At 31.9% G+C, this 18816-nt stretch overlaps 1 protein-coding gene and 1 long non-coding RNA gene across 2 annotated transcripts in view; one reads left to right on the forward strand and one right to left on the reverse strand.

The window, feature by feature from the left end:
• LOC123660473 (protein lozenge-like) overlaps window positions 1–18816 on the forward strand; it is a 58786-nt gene that overhangs the window by 36807 nt on the left and 3163 nt on the right. The window lies entirely within an intron of this gene.
• Window positions 9444–18002, reverse strand: LOC123660476. Its single transcript, XR_006744203.1, has 2 exons — window positions 17834–18002; window positions 9444–9706 (listed from the first exon to the last, which is right to left on the reverse strand). It is a non-coding gene; the product is annotated as an uncharacterized LOC123660476 (long non-coding RNA).

Consider the following 18816-nt stretch of genomic DNA (forward strand, 5'->3'; position numbering starts at 1 on the left):
AATACATTAAAAGTTTAGTCCTAAATAGGTGCACCGGAGTTAGCTGATGCGATACTAATTTAATTATCTCTTTGAAAGAGCATGAGCGCTGGTCTGCACAGAAATGTTGATGAGAAGCTCGTTCAGGGCAATACAGTCACCACTCACTGTAAATTTTCTACTGGTAATTTGCCGCAATCTTATTCAATTACTTTTTCGGCAATTAATTTAGACAGAACATGAAGAAGAGAACATATACGGTTTTGTTCATTTGAAATTCTTTATTACTTTAGAATCATTATTTTACTTATAAAAATAAACAAGACGTACTCATAGTAATTTTTTCACAGTAGACAGCTTAAAGGCAGTTTTCCCCTTAAACAGTAATAATAGTGAGAATGTAAATAAAAAAATTATTAAATAATTGGTATCAAATTATAGCATACGTACAATTTTCAATCAATAATAATTTTTACTGGAGTGTATAAGCTGATCTAAAGACACGCTTTATTTTACTAAATGCCGATTACACAAACGTATGGACAATTTTACAAGAAATTTGTGAACATTTCATTTTTGTCTAGCTAATTCATTGCATTCATGCATTCAAAAATACAGATTATCGGAGAAACCATACCATTTCTCTTCCCTGCAATCTAAGTTACCTGCAGTATTTCAGTCAAACAACCCAGGTTGCGTTCTTTCAAATACACATTAAATTTTAGAGTTATTTTAATATGACACAGTATACATATTATTTTTTCTATATTTAAATTATTATTATTATAACGTAACAATAAATATAGTTATAATTAATAATGTAACGCAATATGCTAGTTTACAGAACAGAATCAGTGCCGCTAGGTATGTGTCGACTGCCGAGATGTGATAGGTAATGCTAGCCCGCGGATCTCGTGTTCAGGGTATAGTGTTACGCGCGCGACCGGCTGTATCAACGGTCGTCAATCGGCCAGATCCATTCCCTGTAACAATACCTTCGTTGTGGTTACGACACGAGCGAGCTTCTGAGAGCGGATAGTAGCGGAAGCGATTAAATGATAATGTAGTTATACTTATTTACTTACTAGCATGACCTCGCAAAGAATGATTTGTCTGAAAATTATAGACAAGTAATAGCTAATAATACTTAATATAATTATAGATATAAAAAATAAAAAAATGACTTCTTCTCGTTAAAAAAGTAGAGAATATGTGGACAATACATGGCATTTACATGACACATTTGTCAGTATCATTTGTCAGTATTATCAATATTATTTTTTTAATTAAGCTTATTAAATTTTTTTTTGTCGTATACAGATCAGAATAAAATTCATTAATTTTAGCATTAAGTAGGTATATTATAAATTAGTCATTGTTTTAAACCAACAGCACAAAAGCAACATAATATAATGTTCCTTAAGAAGAAAAACCTAATAACAATAATCTATAACATAAACATCATCTTTCATGGCTTCGCATTAGTCTGTACAACTTACATTACCCACAGTGAACGTGTCTTAGGAATCCGACGCACTGAACCGGGCAATATTACCGTTTGTGCTTTATAAAGCCTTACTTTATGTACTTACTCAATCATTAGCCATGACATCTGTCATTATACGCTAATTAGCGGATCGAAACGACGGAACTGTGACAACTATAGTAACGATTTTAACTAATAAGTGATTAGAAGGTATCTTAAATATCCTTTAAAAATGTATATAGTGTCATAACTTTTACGTACCTATTTTATTTCGTTTTTCTGTGACATTGTATAACTAAGGGTGTAATAAAAACGTTTTCAACCTTTAATGACGATATAGCCACTTTATTCAAATCTAAGGAATATTATTTTTTGATAATATTTCTTGTAATAGATATATATTGTAATGAATATTATTTCAATATTTTTTTAGCCCAGATTAGAATTACAGATGTATTAATAATTTATTATAATTATCATTTATCTATTTCAATTCAAATCTGTATACTTTAATATAAAACATTCTAAAAGTAAAAAAAAATGGTAAAAAAAATCTTAATTTAAATATTTGATAACAACAAAAGTGAAGTCAAGACACGATATTATATTTATTTCAAAATTAAAATTAATAATTAATGGAAATTTTATTACAATTACTATATCAAATTATTTTTAAAATATGTTTTTAACTTTTATTTGAAATTTCTCACGAAATTTTAAAATGGCTAAGGATTGTTGTGATTCGGAGCACTTTATAATAAAAATCGAGCCTTCATCGAGGGCCGTCAAGCACAGGATGTATCGAATTACGCCGCGTTACGATGTAAATGATCAGTAACAAAAACTTACAAAACAAAGAGTAAATCTCGACCGGCGAGGGGTGAGAATATTCTTATGGGAGCTTAATGTGATTTATAAAGCTTCAGGAAAGTATTCACGGCTATTGGTATTACTTTTTTTTAGTAAATTTAAACTGACGTGTGCAATATCATACATGATTATGACAAATTCATATTACATGTAGATAAGTCTATATGAGGGTATTTATTTGCTTATAGTAAACTAACTGACCCAGCAAACTTCGTACTATATTATTTTTTCGTGAATATGTCGGTTCTTTTTTATTTTCTTTTGTACAAAACAAACAAAAAAGAAAACAATATCTTAAATTATCCTACAAATGTATTTGTTTGGAAATTATGTATGTACGTCTTGCCCTAAATATTGTTAAAAAGAAAAAAAAAAAATTTTTCTATTGCACGTAACATTTATCACTATTACAGTGTGTTAGTTTAATACAATAATATAAAACCATAAAAATATATAAAGCTTTTCGAAGTGATCTCTTTTGGCTGCAAAAGGTTTCATTGTACCTATCAATAAGCCACATTTCGGCGAATCATTTTTATTATACATTCATTTTATTATATCTTTATTATTCTAATAGCACTAAATAAGCACAGAAACATCTGCAAAAATATTCAATTCCATAAAACTGTTTAATTCTAAGAGTTCCAAAATAGGTTATATCTTAACAATCTTCTCTTAGATAAAAAAAATAATAATACTAGTATATTAATATTAAATAAATATTAAATTTTTTTAATAAATAAAGTAACACTAATTCTATACTAATGTAACAGCCTTTGAGATGTCGTTTCTTCGTTTTGATTAAACAAGAATTATCTTTTTATATAATTGTACAGTTTGTAGCTTGAACTCAAGGACAGTAAGTAGAGCCTAAAATAGCGCTCTTAATCTGCGTAAGCTTCGCGTAGAGACGCGGCATTTTTCCGAGAACTATTTTGTCATTTTTAAAATTTATTCATACCTGTCTCTCAAAGCAAATTATATCTGTGTTAGTGAGAAAACTTCTCAACGATATCTATTTCGATTCGATTTGATATTGATATTAAAATATGTGTTTTAGTAAGAACTATATAACTTTTATGAACAATATCCAAATATATTTTCTATTTTACATTAAACATGAAAAATTAGTCTCTTATAAACTAGTAATATTTAGATTATAGCCTACGCCCAGCCGTATTACTGTATTGTTGTTATTATTAATAATAATCAGATATTGTAGTTATCGTGACATAATAAAATAACTTATGTTATTTTTTACTTAGCATTAAAAATTCTTAAAGCCTCCTCGGTAATACGGCTACGTCAAAGGTAATTCGGGTCAATAATAGTAATTTACCACAAAGTTTGCATGAAATGTGTGTAACAAGAACTGATCAAAGGAGGCTAATTACCGCCACCCTAATCAACGCCCTTGATTGGTTCATGTGTTTGCGTTCGACGCGTCGCGCCTGACGACCTATTGTAATTTTGCTCATAAATAATTATTTCACTACAAAATAACAATGCTTTAATGTAATACTCGTATAATGTGCCTCAATCTAGTGAGCGGAAATGCGTGAATTTCCCGAATCAACTCAAACGCTAAATCGTATTTGTGCTTTTTAAGAAATTATCGTAAAAAAATTAAAACATATTTTGTATGGTTTTGTCAAAACTAAATTTTGTTTTAAATTATATCGGATTCGTCATCAAACACTGACGTGGCGTAAAAAAAAAATTATTTCGTTTTTTCGTAGTTAGAGCATAATATTTTTTGTTGTTATACATATATTTGCAGTAACTATATCTTTGTACGTTCGTACATACATGTTTACAAATAATATTAACTCTTTTAAATCACTTTACTAACTGAATTTGATAATTATACTTCGTGGTGCTCTGTGTGAGTAGATGTCATTTTATTAGACATTTTTTCTTACACATCCTAGCAATCAATAACACATAAGCACACGATTAATTGAGTACATCTAAGTTAATTGAGTACATAATAGTTAAGAATATTAATGTAGAATGCCATCAAAAATACTGTTTTTATTGTTAATGAATTTCGTTTAATCGTTTTCATTCAATGCAATTTCGTTAAACAGCTCCGTTGGATGTTTTGACAGTTCCACGCGTTGAGGGTGTTAATGTGACATTACCTACAGGGTGGGGCTGGAGGGAGGCGGTAATTATCCCACGTCAGCGGCAGGCCTAGGCTCCCTGTCCGTGCCTATGACTGTATGTTAACAGCTAACGGCTTTCATAACTACCAAGTACCTACTGAAGTAATTATTGCCGCGACAAAAACATTATCTATAAAACTACAACATTACCAACAATCAATATGAAAAGAACAATTTTATTGTTAAATTATCATTTTCAATCGGCGACCCAAATTAATTAGCAACATATATAAAACGTAATTTACCAATATTGTGGGTAGACGAATATTATATAATGTACACAAAGAGCCGCGGTTTTTCTCTATCACGAACTACATTATTTTACATGACGTTTTATCGGGAACCGCAACCCGAATGAGCGGAGCGCTTTTATTTAGACACCTAATTAAATATTTATTAAGTGCATATCTCATTTATACATTAACCCGATTTTAATTTCATGTCCGAACGCACAAAATTAGGAACAGTGGATAGTTGGACCGCAAAATGAAGTGGGTTGTTCGGCTTCGGAGCGAGCTGCGAGCACGAGTGCGTTCGACGCTCGTGAAAATCATTATCGGAATACTTTTCATAAGCGCTAATACATTTTCAATTACGGCTCAAGCTGAACTGTATTTAACTTGTCCGGTTCCTATTAACTTCGGCTAGATTCTATTTATTTAACGTTTGTCGAAAATAGTTGACGAATTATAATTTTTGTTATATTTATGTGTGTTTGAATTTATATCTATCATTATTCAATATATGACCAGGAAACCGTACCGTTTAAATGTAAGTGTAGAGAAACCATTTTTTTTTATTCCTAGAATTAGTTTACAACATCCCTATTTGCAAATAAATGTCTGTTAATGATTAATCGTTAATCAAATATTTTCTTTTCCCTTAATCTCAAATCCTTTTTTCAAACTCATAGTGGATGTCACTTGATAATTAAACAGTTATTTTACTGACTTTACTTATTCAACAATTAAATTAAATATTTTTTCCTTTGTTGACATAGATTGAAATTAATTTAACCTGAGGCCTAAATTTTATTTACATGTTCTTACATGTAAATAAAATTTAGGCCTCAGGTTGAGAGTCAAGATGTAGTACAAGTATATCTCAGAAGAAAAAAAAACGAGTGTGCTTTTTTTTATTTTAGTGATATATCCACAGACTTATTATGCCCGTGCTTTTGTTATTCCATATATATAGGTATATCTTTTTTTTTTAACATACATCGGTATAATCACCACAACTCTAGAATCCTAAGCGAATCCTAGAGCGAGTGTGCTTTAGACCACACGACTAAAGTAAAAATTTCCTTTTTTCACTAACTAATTCCGTTCCACTCATTCGATCACACTTTTATAGTATAGATATATATAATATAACTATTTTGTTGTTACGACTAGATCAGCAAACATAAATATGGCTCGACTGACGGTAAGCGGTTACCATAGCCTACGCCTGCAACAACAACTTCCAATGAGCTCTGGCCACCTTACTCACCACAAGAACACAACACTACTTAACAGTATTATACAGTATTACCTGTGATATTCTGAGATACTTCCCCTGACGAGCTGCTCTAGATTTTGATCAGGATTTATTCTGCTGTTACCAAATTTTCTTGCACAGATTATATAAAACCAAATATAGCTGTTATGACTAGTATAAGCTAGTAATACTCTCTCCATTAATCCTTCTCCTATATATGGAGAAAGAGACTTATGCCCAGCAGTGGAATGGTATAGGCTGATTGCGAATAACTTGCTATTTTAAAATGTTTTAAATGAGGATTTAATAAAAAAAAATAATACCAGTAGTAATAGTACCTATTTGAGTATGTGTTTTAACACAGTAATACACGTACAATTATCTTATTAGCATTTTATTACCACGTAATTATTGTTTCCAATGGTGATTTTACATTGACGAGGCGAGACGTGGATGAATTAAGCAAAATTATTAATTTTTAATAACGGTAGAAAAACTATTAGTTTTAATAATAATTTTGTTTGCTCGCAAATGAAAAAAAAACCGACTTCAATTACATCGACAAGTAATACAACGTAGTAGACGAAAATATTGTCGAATACGCGTTATCAAAGATTCCTCAAAAAAAAAGTCATCAGATATCGATAAACTTTAAATGGTGGTCCCATTAAAACAAGCCTCAGCGTTGAATTAAAATAGAAATCAACAAAATCACTGCACCCATTAAAAAGTTATGTGTTTATAATACAACGTAGATCGACGAAAAAGTAGTCAAGTCAATACGCATTATTACATATAACTCGAAAAGCAAGGTCTCAATTAAATTTAAATGGAACCACATGACCGCATCAACTTTCGATTTAAAATAAATAATAGTTTAAAAAATTTAAAAAAAACGCTTTTATAAATAAACCAAACTAAAAAGGAATAATCTTATCAAGTTAGTGTATTGTCATAATCGATAAGTCTAGTAAATTTAAATGAAATCTGAATGTTTGAAATGGGTCAAAATGAAGTCCAAAGGAGTTGGTTACAAACATACAAACATACAGGTGAACCTAAAAATATAATAAATCTTGTAAAAATCATCGAAATCGATCCACCCAGTCAAAAATTCTGAGGTATCATACATTACAAAATATATATACAATTGAATTAAGTACCTCTTCCTTTTTTGGAAGTCGGTTAAAAAATACAGTGTAACATGTATTAATGTACAATATCCCTTAATGGATATGCAATCGTTGTGTAAAACGCATAAGTAGGTAAACAAGCGATAATTACAAGGAGCTGTTCCAAAAGTTTTTTTATTGTGCTATCTTATGAATAGCGGTGTCCATCATAAAAAAGTTTTATAATCTCTCGGATTATAAGTAATCAAAAATATTTATTACCTAATATACCAAGACAAGATAAAGTTCTAAGCTTCATTCCATACAATCAAAGCGAATAATAATAACTGTAAAATATAGTTAAAAGCTTGAAAACGCAAGTGTTGGGATTGCACCAACTAGCGACATCTGCATAATTATATACTTTTCTGGTTCACGAACAAAATTTATATTCTTGTCCTGATACACACCTGACCTGCTAGTGTAAAACCACCTTAATCCCAGTAAATCTACTTCTAAGTTTGTATTAATGTTTATTATGCTAATTATAATACTTATCTTTTTTTATATTTTATATTTATTATTTACACCTGCCGGCCTAGCATGCATACAACGAGATATCTCTTGACGAGAGAGAGAGATAATGTCTACATCGAGTATTTTCTCGATTACCCTAACATGCGCACTACGAGAGACAAAATTCTCTTCCGAAGACTTCGCCTTGTCGAGTAGAGAAACATTATCAACCATAATCACAACTGAATATCATTCTTATTTCTTATGTCGTAAAGTTGAATTTACAAGGTTATTGACCAATCGTGCCAAACCGGGATGAGCCAACGTTTGTATAATTTCAAACGAGTGACACATGTTTTATTTAACAATGTTCTCGGCCTTTTGGCTAAGATAAAAAGTGTATATCTAATTTAAAAAATCTAATATGGAAAATAAAACGGCATAAGTAAATGAATTTAATTATATATGTAAAACAATATGCTCGTGTTGTGCTTTATATCTTGTCGCACATTAGAAAATTGTAATTCTATCACGCATTGTTCTTTTTTTTTTTAATTTTTAAAATTTTTTGAATTTTTGAATTTTATTTTTTTTTTTATTATTGATTTTACTTTTATTCTATTTAATTTTATTTTTACTTATTGATTTTTTTAATATAATTTTGTTTTGTTTTTTATTCTGAATGTTGTCTTGTCTTGTTGTACTAACCCAATATGGACTTATACTTTGGTCTGAAATAAAGTATTATTATTATTATTTAGAATAAGAAGCAACAGGGCGCAAATACGTTTTTTGTGTCATTATATGGCACACTTCACTCGACTTTTCGCATTTCCCGCTCTTCGTATACCGAAATTATATAATTATAATAGGGAAACGCCATGGTATACAAAAAATAGGCACCCGGTTTTATTTATTTTTTATTTATCGTCTTTCTCGTCGATAATATTGAAAACGAGAAGTTTCTCTTCCTAAAACGACAAAATTCGACAAAATTACGATGTCATGTTAGCTTCCGTAGAGATAAATATCACAGATCACTAAAATTTAATGATTATCTCTTCTATTGACGTAACGAGAAGAGTATCGCGTGCACGCATGTTAGCTACTGTAGACATAGAGAGATAATACGAGAAAAGGGGTAGAGATAATTTTGTCGTGGCGCGCATGCTAGGCCTGCTGGGGTACGTGACTCTCATCGAGACTCTGCGTACTAAGAATGGTCCCTTGCGTACCTACCCCCAGGGAATACCTGCCACAGTTTGGAAATTACTGTTGTAGATCAGCATAAATGTTTAATAATTGACACTTTATACATAGCTCGACTAAACAAAAGTATGTATTTATATTAAACTAAGCAAATCATAGTAAACTGTCACGTGACGTATGAATCATAATATTATGAAAAGATAAATACTATATTAGTCACATTTTAAATATAAAGACAATGACATTTACAAAACAGCAGTATTATAGAGGCACATTATTTTATAGTAATAAATTATTCCTTAATTAAACGCTAATTACGACGTTTTTAACCGACTTCAAAAAAGAAGAAGGTTACTCAATTCGATCGAATATATATTTTTTTATATGTATGTTAGGGGATAACTTCGTCGTATATGAACCGATTTTGATAATTCTTTTTTTGATGGAAAGAAGATATATAAGTTCTGATGATGGAACCCCAGAGAACTCGAGGAGAGCCGTCGAAAATCGTCAATAACGACTAGTGCGTTTGTTAATATTTTTCGTCTACTTACGTTGTATTTACAATTATTCATCTATCGAAACCTTAACTGATTGAAGTTTAAATTAAAACGCAATTTATTGAAATGCTATGACAAATATAATTAAAAACCTCATTACACTTGTAGTAAAAATAGAGATCATTTCTTCATAATCTATATTAATCCTTTCGTAAAGCCTGTCGTTGATCTAGGGTTTCAATTTGGAATAGCATCGTGGATATCAATTTAAAAATTAATCTCTATCCCTTCGGTAAAATAACACCGCATAAAAAAATATGAAGCAAGTAGTGTATCCATACGCGATGAAGCGTGGCAGATTGAGCTTCATTTCATAAGAAAGGCCTTAAACCAATAGTGGTACATTACACTTTTTAACCGACTTCCAAAAAAGGGGAAGGTTCAAATTCGACTGTATTTTTTTTTTTATGTATGTTACATTTTCTTTTGATCGAAAGGTGGTGTGTGTTATTTGGTCCCATTTTAATTTATTTGAGATCTAACAACTACTTTTCGAGTTATATCTAATAATGCGTTTTTACTTGACGCTTTTTTCGTCAACCTACGTTGTATTATACCGCATAATTTTCTACTGGATGTACCGATTTTCATAATTCTTTTTTTGTTGGAAAGGGGATATTCTTAGTTTGGTACCATGATAAGAAAACCAGGATCTGATGATGGGATCCTGGAGAAATCGAGGGAAACTCTCGAAAATTCGCAATAACTTTTTACTGGGTGTACCGATTTTGGTAATTTTTAATTTAATCGAAAGCTGATGTTTATCATGTAAATTTAAAATTTTATCGAAATCTGATAACTACTTTTTGAGTAATCTTTAATAACGCGTAGTTACTTGACTATTTTTTCGTCGATCTACGTTGTATTAGTCGTCGATGTAATTGAAGTCAGTTTTTTTTTCGTTTGCGAGCAAATACAATTATAGTCTGTTACAGATTAACGAGTTTAAACATAATCGTTAATTTTGAAAACAAATAATGAAACAGGTATAGTGTAAAAAAATAACGTATTTTTCCATTAAATAATTTCTTTGTTTACGTTTTACGATATTTTCTTAATGGAGTCATTTTCATCAATACAAAATTTATCAGTCTTATTTGCCTAATAAATAATTTATGTGTGTTGTGTGCTGTGTGGCTACGGCACTAAAGAATTTAGCCACCCCCTCTCTTCCCGTGGGTGTCGTAAGAGGCGACTAAGGGATAACAAGGTTCCACAACCACCTTGGAACTTAAGAAGCCGACCGATGGCGGGATAACCATCCAACTGCTGGCTTTGAAATACACAGGCCGAAGACGGGCAGCAGCGTCTTCGGTGCGACAAAGCCAGTACTGCGGTCACCAACCCGCCTGCCCAGCGTGGTGACTATGGGCAAAACACATGAGTTCACGTTATTTATGGCGTAAACTTGTGGAGGCCTATGTCCAGCAGTGGACTGTACAGGCTGTAATGATGATAATGATGAAATAATTTATTTGTTTTTAAAAATTTGTTCGTAGATCAACTCTTAATGTTATAATTTTATTATAATTAGATACATAGTATCTACATTTTTCTATTTCATTATTTATATTTAAGTTTTAAATCGGTAAGGTGTGGTGACAAAAATTGAGAAAGGTATGTTCAGATGGTTTGGTCATGTCGAGAGAACATTGACGAAAAAAGTGTATAAGGCGAGTGTGAATGGAAGGGTTGGAAAGGGTAGACCAATGCGGACTTTACGAGACCAAATATGGGACGACTTGAAAAAAGACCAGGTCAAGAGCACCCTAAACCGAAGAGCATGTATGAAGGGAATAATGAAGGTGGACGAAGCGAAACAATCAGGATCGTAGCAAGTAGAAAGAAGTGGTCTTTGCCTACCCCTACGGGAAAAAGGCGTGATTATATGTATGTATGTATGTGGTATGTTAAGATAGATAATTTAAATTTTAAAATTTATTTTGTATCTGTACATTTCTTTACTAGAGGATTAGTTTTTGTAAGAGTGGTAACACAGGGGAGCTGTCACTTAATGTAATTCGAGGTTAGACGTAATGATTGTTGTTCCGAAAATTAATTAAAGAAATATCACTTAAAACGTTTACTTCACTATAATCCCACAACTATTGGGGGCTCGTCCGGGATGTGATCGTCTATCGTTTTAAAAGTGATCAACGACGAAGATTACGAGATAATATCGAAGAATCGAAAGGTAAATCTAACTTATACCTACCGACATGCGACACACCGATATTGCGTCATGATATTTTTATTATGAAAGACGATTATGAATATTTGTTATGAAGATTTATACCGATGTTTGAAGATTTAAGAAGACGTATTGAAGCTATAATTAAAATTTTATTACATTAAGAAGAACGAAGAGAAGAATTAAAGAAGAAAAAATAAAATTAAATAAATAGTGAAATTTTGATTACTAGCTTATTAAAGACGAAAAATGCCACCGAAAAAAGATAAAGAAGACGAAGAACATTCTAGATCATCTGGATCGAAGATATCCTTCAGTGATTTAGAAAAATCTATGATAACGTTTACCGGTGATGATACATATCCAATTTCGAGCTGGATACAGGAATTTGAAGACACGGCTGATGTAATGGAATGGTCTAAGATTGAGAAGCTTGTTTATGGAAAAAGATTACTTGGTGGAACTGCACGACTATTTTTACGATCACTAGGCAGTGTGAAGGATTGGGAAACTCTAAAGAAATATCTTTTAGACGAGTTTAGTCCCAAGTTAAATAGCACTATAGTCCATAAGAAGCTAGCCTCACGAAAAATGAAAAACGAAGAAACATTCCAACAATATTTTCTGCATATGAGGGAATTAGCTTTACATGCCAGTGTAGAAGATGATGCTTTAATAGAATATGTGATTGATGGCATTCGTGATTCTGAAACAAATAAAGCTATATTGTACGGCGCCAGAGACATAAAGGAGTTCCGTGCTAAGCTTGATTCCTATAGTAATCTAAGAAAAAGAATTGATAGTAAGAATAGTGCCCGACAGAATAATTCTGTGACTGCAAGTTCATCAGCTGCCGTTATAGGACGTAAATCAATGACTAAAAGGTGTTTCAATTGCGGCGACACAGATCACCTTGCACCAGCTTGTAAGAAAGGAGTTAAATGTTTTCGCTGCAATGAATATGGCCACAAAGGTACCGAATGCCTAGGAAAACCGAAGAAAACTCTAAACATCCACAATGATAAAGAAGAAAAGACTCCTTTTAAGAAGATTAAGATCAATGGGATTGAGATGACGGCATTAATTGACACCGGAAGTGACGTAAACCTAATAAAGACTTCTCAATTAAAAATATTTGAAGATGATAAGCCGAAATACGAGAATAATCCTAAAATATGTCTGACTGGAATTGGAAAAAAGGAAATAAATACGGAGGGATATTTCACAGCAAAATTACAAATAGATGATTGTTTTATTGACACAGTTCTCCATGTAGTAGAAGACGAAACCATACCTGTCAACTTAATTCTTGGCAATCCAATATTGCACGATCTCAATATTAATTTTACATCTGATGGAATTACCGTAGAAAAGATAACACATCTTACACTGCTAACCGAAGAGAACAATCTACACGACGACTTGAACATAGGAGACACGGTGTTTTCTGAAAATATAAAAAAGATTATTAAAGAATACAAAATTAATGAAGCTAAGAAAGAAAGTAATGTTGAAATGAAGATAGTACTTACCGATGAAACCCCAATTTACCAACAACCACGCCGATTATCACCTCTGGAAAAAGAAATTGTTGACAAACAGATAGAAGAATGGACAGAGCAGAAAATTATTAAACCCAGTAACTCCGATTTTGCAAGTCCGGTTGTTTTAGCTAAAAAGAAGAATGGTCAATATCGATTGTGTATTGATTACAGGAGACTGAACAAGAAGATAATAAAGGAAAGATTCCCGCTACCATTGATAGAAGACCAGTTAGACCGTTTAAAGGATGCAAAACTATTTACTTCACTTGACTTACGAAACGGATTCCTGCAGGTGAACGTCCACAAAGATAGTCAGAAGTACACCTCCTTCGTGACCCCTCAAGGACAGTACCAGTTTACAAAGATGCCATTCGGACTCTGCACAGCACCATCCGTATTCCAAAGATTTATTAACAACATCTTTCAAGACTTTATTTCTAAAGGTGTTGTTCTCGCTTATCTCGACGACTTAATTATACCCTCGAAGACTGAAGAAGAAGGACTTTTAAAATTAAAGGAAGTACTAAAGAGAGCTGAAGAATTTGGATTGGAGTTCAATTGGATAAAATGTCACTTTATGAAGAAGGAGATACAATATTTAGGATATATCATCAGTAATAAGAAAGTCAAGCCATCAAAGGAGAAAGTCAACGCTGTTTCAAAATTTAAAGTACCTAAAGATATTAAATCATTGCAATCATTTCTTGGTCTCACCGGCTACTTTAGGAAATTTATAAAAAACTACTCTTTAATAGCCAGGCCACTTACCGATTTACTTAAGAAGAATGTGGAATTTTGCTTTGATGAAAACTGTGAGAAGGCGTTTATAGAGCTCAAAGACATATTATGTAGTTCACCAGTCCTATCCATCTATAATCCTACTTATGAGACGGAACTACACACAGACGCGAGTGCGAAAGGCTTTGGAGCTGTACTCCTACAAAGAGATCCAGAGGATAACCAGATGCATCCAGTACACTTTATGAGTAAAAAGACTTCACCTACAGAAGAAAAGTATCATAGTTACTACTTAGAAATTTTAGCAATAGCGGAAGCTATAAAGAAATTCCGGGTCTACCTACTTGGTATACCGTTTAAGATCGTGACGGACTGTACCGCATTAACTATGACGCTACAGAAGAAGGACCTTCCTCCACGAGTTGCTCGTTGGGCCTTACTACTAGAAGAGTACGACTATATGATTGAACATAGGCCAGGTTCAAGATTAAAACACGCAGATGCTTTGAGCAGACATCCTGTTTGCTTTATACTAACTGAAACTACTCTTCGTATTAAGAAAGCACAAGAAGAAGACGCCCAGATTGACCTTTTAAAAAGAATCCTGGAAAAAGAACCCTTTAAAGACTACATTATCGAAAATGGAATACTTATCAAAGAGAAAGATGGAAGAAAACTAATTGTAGTACCGAAGAAGATGCAATACGACGTTATAAAGAAGAATCACGAGACGGGACATTTTTCTATTGAAAAGACTGAAGAATTAATTAATCGAGAATATTTTATTGAAGATCTTAAAAGAAAAATTAGAAAAGTAATAGATAACTGTATAGAATGCATATTGATTTCACATAAAAGAGGAAAGAAAGAGGGACTCTTACATCCATTAGACAAAGGTGATGTACCATTGTCTACGTATCATATAGATCATCTTGGTCCACTTACTTCAACAAATAAGAATTACAAGTACATTTTAACGATTGTTGACGGTTTTACCAAGTTTACGTGGATTTATCCAGTCAAAACATTAACAACCGAAGAGACTTTGAGCAAACTAACATTACAGCAACAAACATTTGGAGCACCACACAGAATCATATCCGATAGAAATGCTGCGTTCACGTCGAATGAATTCAAAAAATACTGTGAGGAAGAGAATATTGTTCATTATACTATCACTACTGGTCAACCTCGAGGAAATGGACAAGTAGAACGTATTCATCAGATTATTATTGAAGTTCTAAGCAAACTCAGTATAGCCGATCCTACCAAATGGTATCGTAATGTCGCAGCTGTTCAACGTGCCATAAATGGTACTTTTCAAAGAAGTATTGGAATGACGCCATTTGAATTGCTCATTGGAGTAAAGATGAAAGACAAAAATGATGAGATACTAAAGTTAATTGAGGAAGAGAGCATTGCAAGTTATAGTGAGAAAAGATCTGAACTTAGACGGAAGGCAAAAGAATCTATACAAAAAATACAAGATGAGAACAGAAGAAGCTACAATAAAAACAGAAAAGAGGCTAATCAATATGACATTGGTGATTTAGTTGCCATTAAGAGAACCCAGTTCACACAGGGAAGCAAGTTATACCCTAAATTTTTGGGGCCTTATGAAGTGGTCCAGAAAAAACGGAATGACCGGTATGAAGTGAGGAAAGTTGGTCATGGTGAAGGTCCGTTTAATACCACCAGCTCCGCTGATTTGATGAAGCGATGGATGGGTCAAGATTCCGACACATCTGGGTCAGATGAATAAGCAGGATGACCGTGTGGTATGTTAAGATAGATAATTTAAATTTTAAAATTTATTTTGTATCTGTACATTTCTTTACTAGAGGATTAGTTTTTGTAAGAGTGGTAACACAGGGGAGCTGTCACTTAATGTAATTCGAGGTTAGACGTAATGATTGTTGTTCCGAAAATTAATTAAAGAAATATCACTTAAAACGTTTACTTCACTATAATCCCACATGTATGTATGTATGTATGTATGTAACTGAACTTTCAGCTATTTTTTTTAATAATTTTTGGACTACATTATTAAATCTTTAAAAAAATATAATGACAATAATTATATCAAAATTTATTAAAAAGTTATTTGCTGATGTAAAATCTAAAATCTCTCAAAAATTGATAAATCAATACTAAATAACTAACTCTGACCTCTTAAGTATTTCATTATTATTATTTTTTAACTAACAATAATTTTACTCATGGCTATGTTTTTGTTGTTGTCATTTTGTATAATTTCTGTTACGGGGGTGACATAATCACTAAGTGATTAAACTTTCATCAAATAAAAGATTAAAAAAAAGTATTTCATTTTATCACTACAACACTTATTTTTGTATTATTCTTATTTTTGTATACTATTTAAATTCAATTGGAACTAGAAGATAAACCATCAAAGTTTCCATTTAAGATATTTTGATAGCCTTCTCTATACATTTACACACTTAAATAAATTAGGTATTTTTGCGACAAAAAAGTTTCGATGACTCAAAACTTTTCATTGTAACAAATATTCAAAATTTCTATGACGACGATAGAGTTTTAGTCTTTATGACGTTATTTATTCGGATTTAACTAATAAAATTTTCGTATGACGTACATACTAATCATCATAGAAGTACAATTTCTACGAAGAAACATGGATAGAACTACATTGTCACGTATGTGTTAATAAATAGAAGAACAAAAAACGTACATAGCTCGTTAGCGCAGTTTTTAGTGGCCCTGCTTTCTGCTCCGCGAGTTGTGGGTTCAATTCCCGCCTGAGTCTGGGTATAATATTTGTATTTATTTTTATGAAAAAACGTATATAGCTATATCAGCTGGTTGTTACCTATAACACGAGCATTAAGCTACTTACCATAGGAACAGACGACCGTGTGCATATGTTATAAGATATTTATTTATTTATTTAAAATACTATAATACTTCAACGATTGTAAATACACACTGGATTTTTCCTTTTTAACGTTCAAAACAACGTCATCGTAGTCCTACAAGTAACTACTATCAAACGTTTAGTTTTACTAGAACGTGCTATTCATTAAAAACTCGGGAAATACCGGTGTCTTACGTTTGCGTCATTCGGTTAGGTAAAAGACAACTTTATTGTAATTATTTAAATTAATGCTTTAAATTATATTATTCAATTGCAATATGCACGTTTAATTTAAAAACGTATAACTATCGTACCATGAAGTAAACATTTAACTTACCTAATTTCTTAACAAAAATGCATTTTGTTAAGAACAAATTTTTACGATTTATTTAACGTGCTAACTATAATTAATTACACAATTACTATATAAATTTTACTAATTTATATACTGCCTAAACAACGAATACATAAACTTGTGATTGTAAAATTAACAAAAACATTTTATATAACTTAAATTTAATTATATTAAAATATATTTTTATAGAATAATAAAAACCATCATCTAGGGCCTGTGTATACGTGTCACACGTCGCGTGAACCTCGAATATACATACAAAGCAGACCAAACAAAAGTGTAAGAATTAACATAAGCATTTGTTTTATCAGCAATGAATCAAACCGTTCGTAACCAAGCGTTAATAAGAAAACTGTTCACGTAGGCCGTTTTATGGACGTGAATCAATCAAATTCGAAAACATTAACAGCTTGAGTTTATCCATAGCTTAATTATAGTAAGATATAAGATATAACTTTCAGAAAAATCCGATTTCGAAGAGTTTTAAATAAATATAATAATAATACTGGCTATTTTTGAATTTTAAAATTTGATTAGTTTGGTCAAAATAAAGAAGAATAGATAAAATACGTAATAAGTCAAATATGAAATAACAATTACTATGTTTCAAACCGATATATCTGAATTAAAGTATAAACAAAGATACTGTATATACTAAAATAACAAATCCAAAACAACTCTTAACGAAATTGTTGTTTTTATTAGCTATATAAAAAAATTGACGTACCAACTTTCATTGACATATTGCAACCGTATGCGGTATGAATCAGTCGGCAATCCCAGCACGAGCGATCACAAGTTCCGCGCTCGTGACCTCCATTATTAACACCTGTCATTGACAATGGCGATTGATTTAGTAATCGGCTGACACTGCCAACATGGCCCGTCATTAACACGCTTATAAAACAACGTAATTGTATTCCCGTTATATAAACAACTGATCACTAATTTATTATTATTATTATTAGTATGAGACCTGTCTTGTCTGTCTATTTACTTTGATATCGGCAATATTTCCTTTATTAAATAAAAATACAAAAATAGTAGGCAAGATCAACAATGTATTAGCATGGCGATTATGTGTAGACTTAAATAAACGATTACAACCTCTCTGAGTGATACTATAGACCAGGGGTTCCCAAACTTATTTTATCTACTGCCCACTTTGAGAATAAATTATATTATATGTAGTTCCCGCTATCTTTTCACCTCACTTAACACCATTATAACTTCAAATTAAATAAATTATTGCGAGCTATATTAGTGGAGATTAAACTTTAATTCTAAACGAGAATTTTACTATAACCCGCAAGAATTAACTTGAGACCTAAGCGCAGTAGGTAGTAAGTACACAGCGGCGCGGTGCTCAGGTCTCAAGTTAACTCTTACGGGCTATACCTGCCAATGAGAATGATTATTGAAACGCAACTTTATAGTATTAAAACAGACTATCTTTTATTCAAAATAAAACAAACATAATCGATTCTAATATAAAAACTAATGTGATGGATGATTTAAATCGCCCCCCAAGCCTCTACACAACGCCAATCTTTTTTTTTTGGGTATCTTGCCCCCTTATCTCTTTAGGCCTGCAGCGCCTACAAGGGGACGTTATCGCCCACTTTGGGAAAGGCTGCACAAAACACAAAACAATTGTCTGTAGTAGGTATTGTAGAATCATCAGATATCTATACAACTAAATAAAATTGG

This window comes from Melitaea cinxia, chromosome 15 (genome assembly GCF_905220565.1).
Source record: "Melitaea cinxia chromosome 15, ilMelCinx1.1, whole genome shotgun sequence".
Classification (NCBI taxonomy): Eukaryota; Metazoa; Arthropoda; class Insecta; order Lepidoptera; family Nymphalidae; genus Melitaea; species Melitaea cinxia.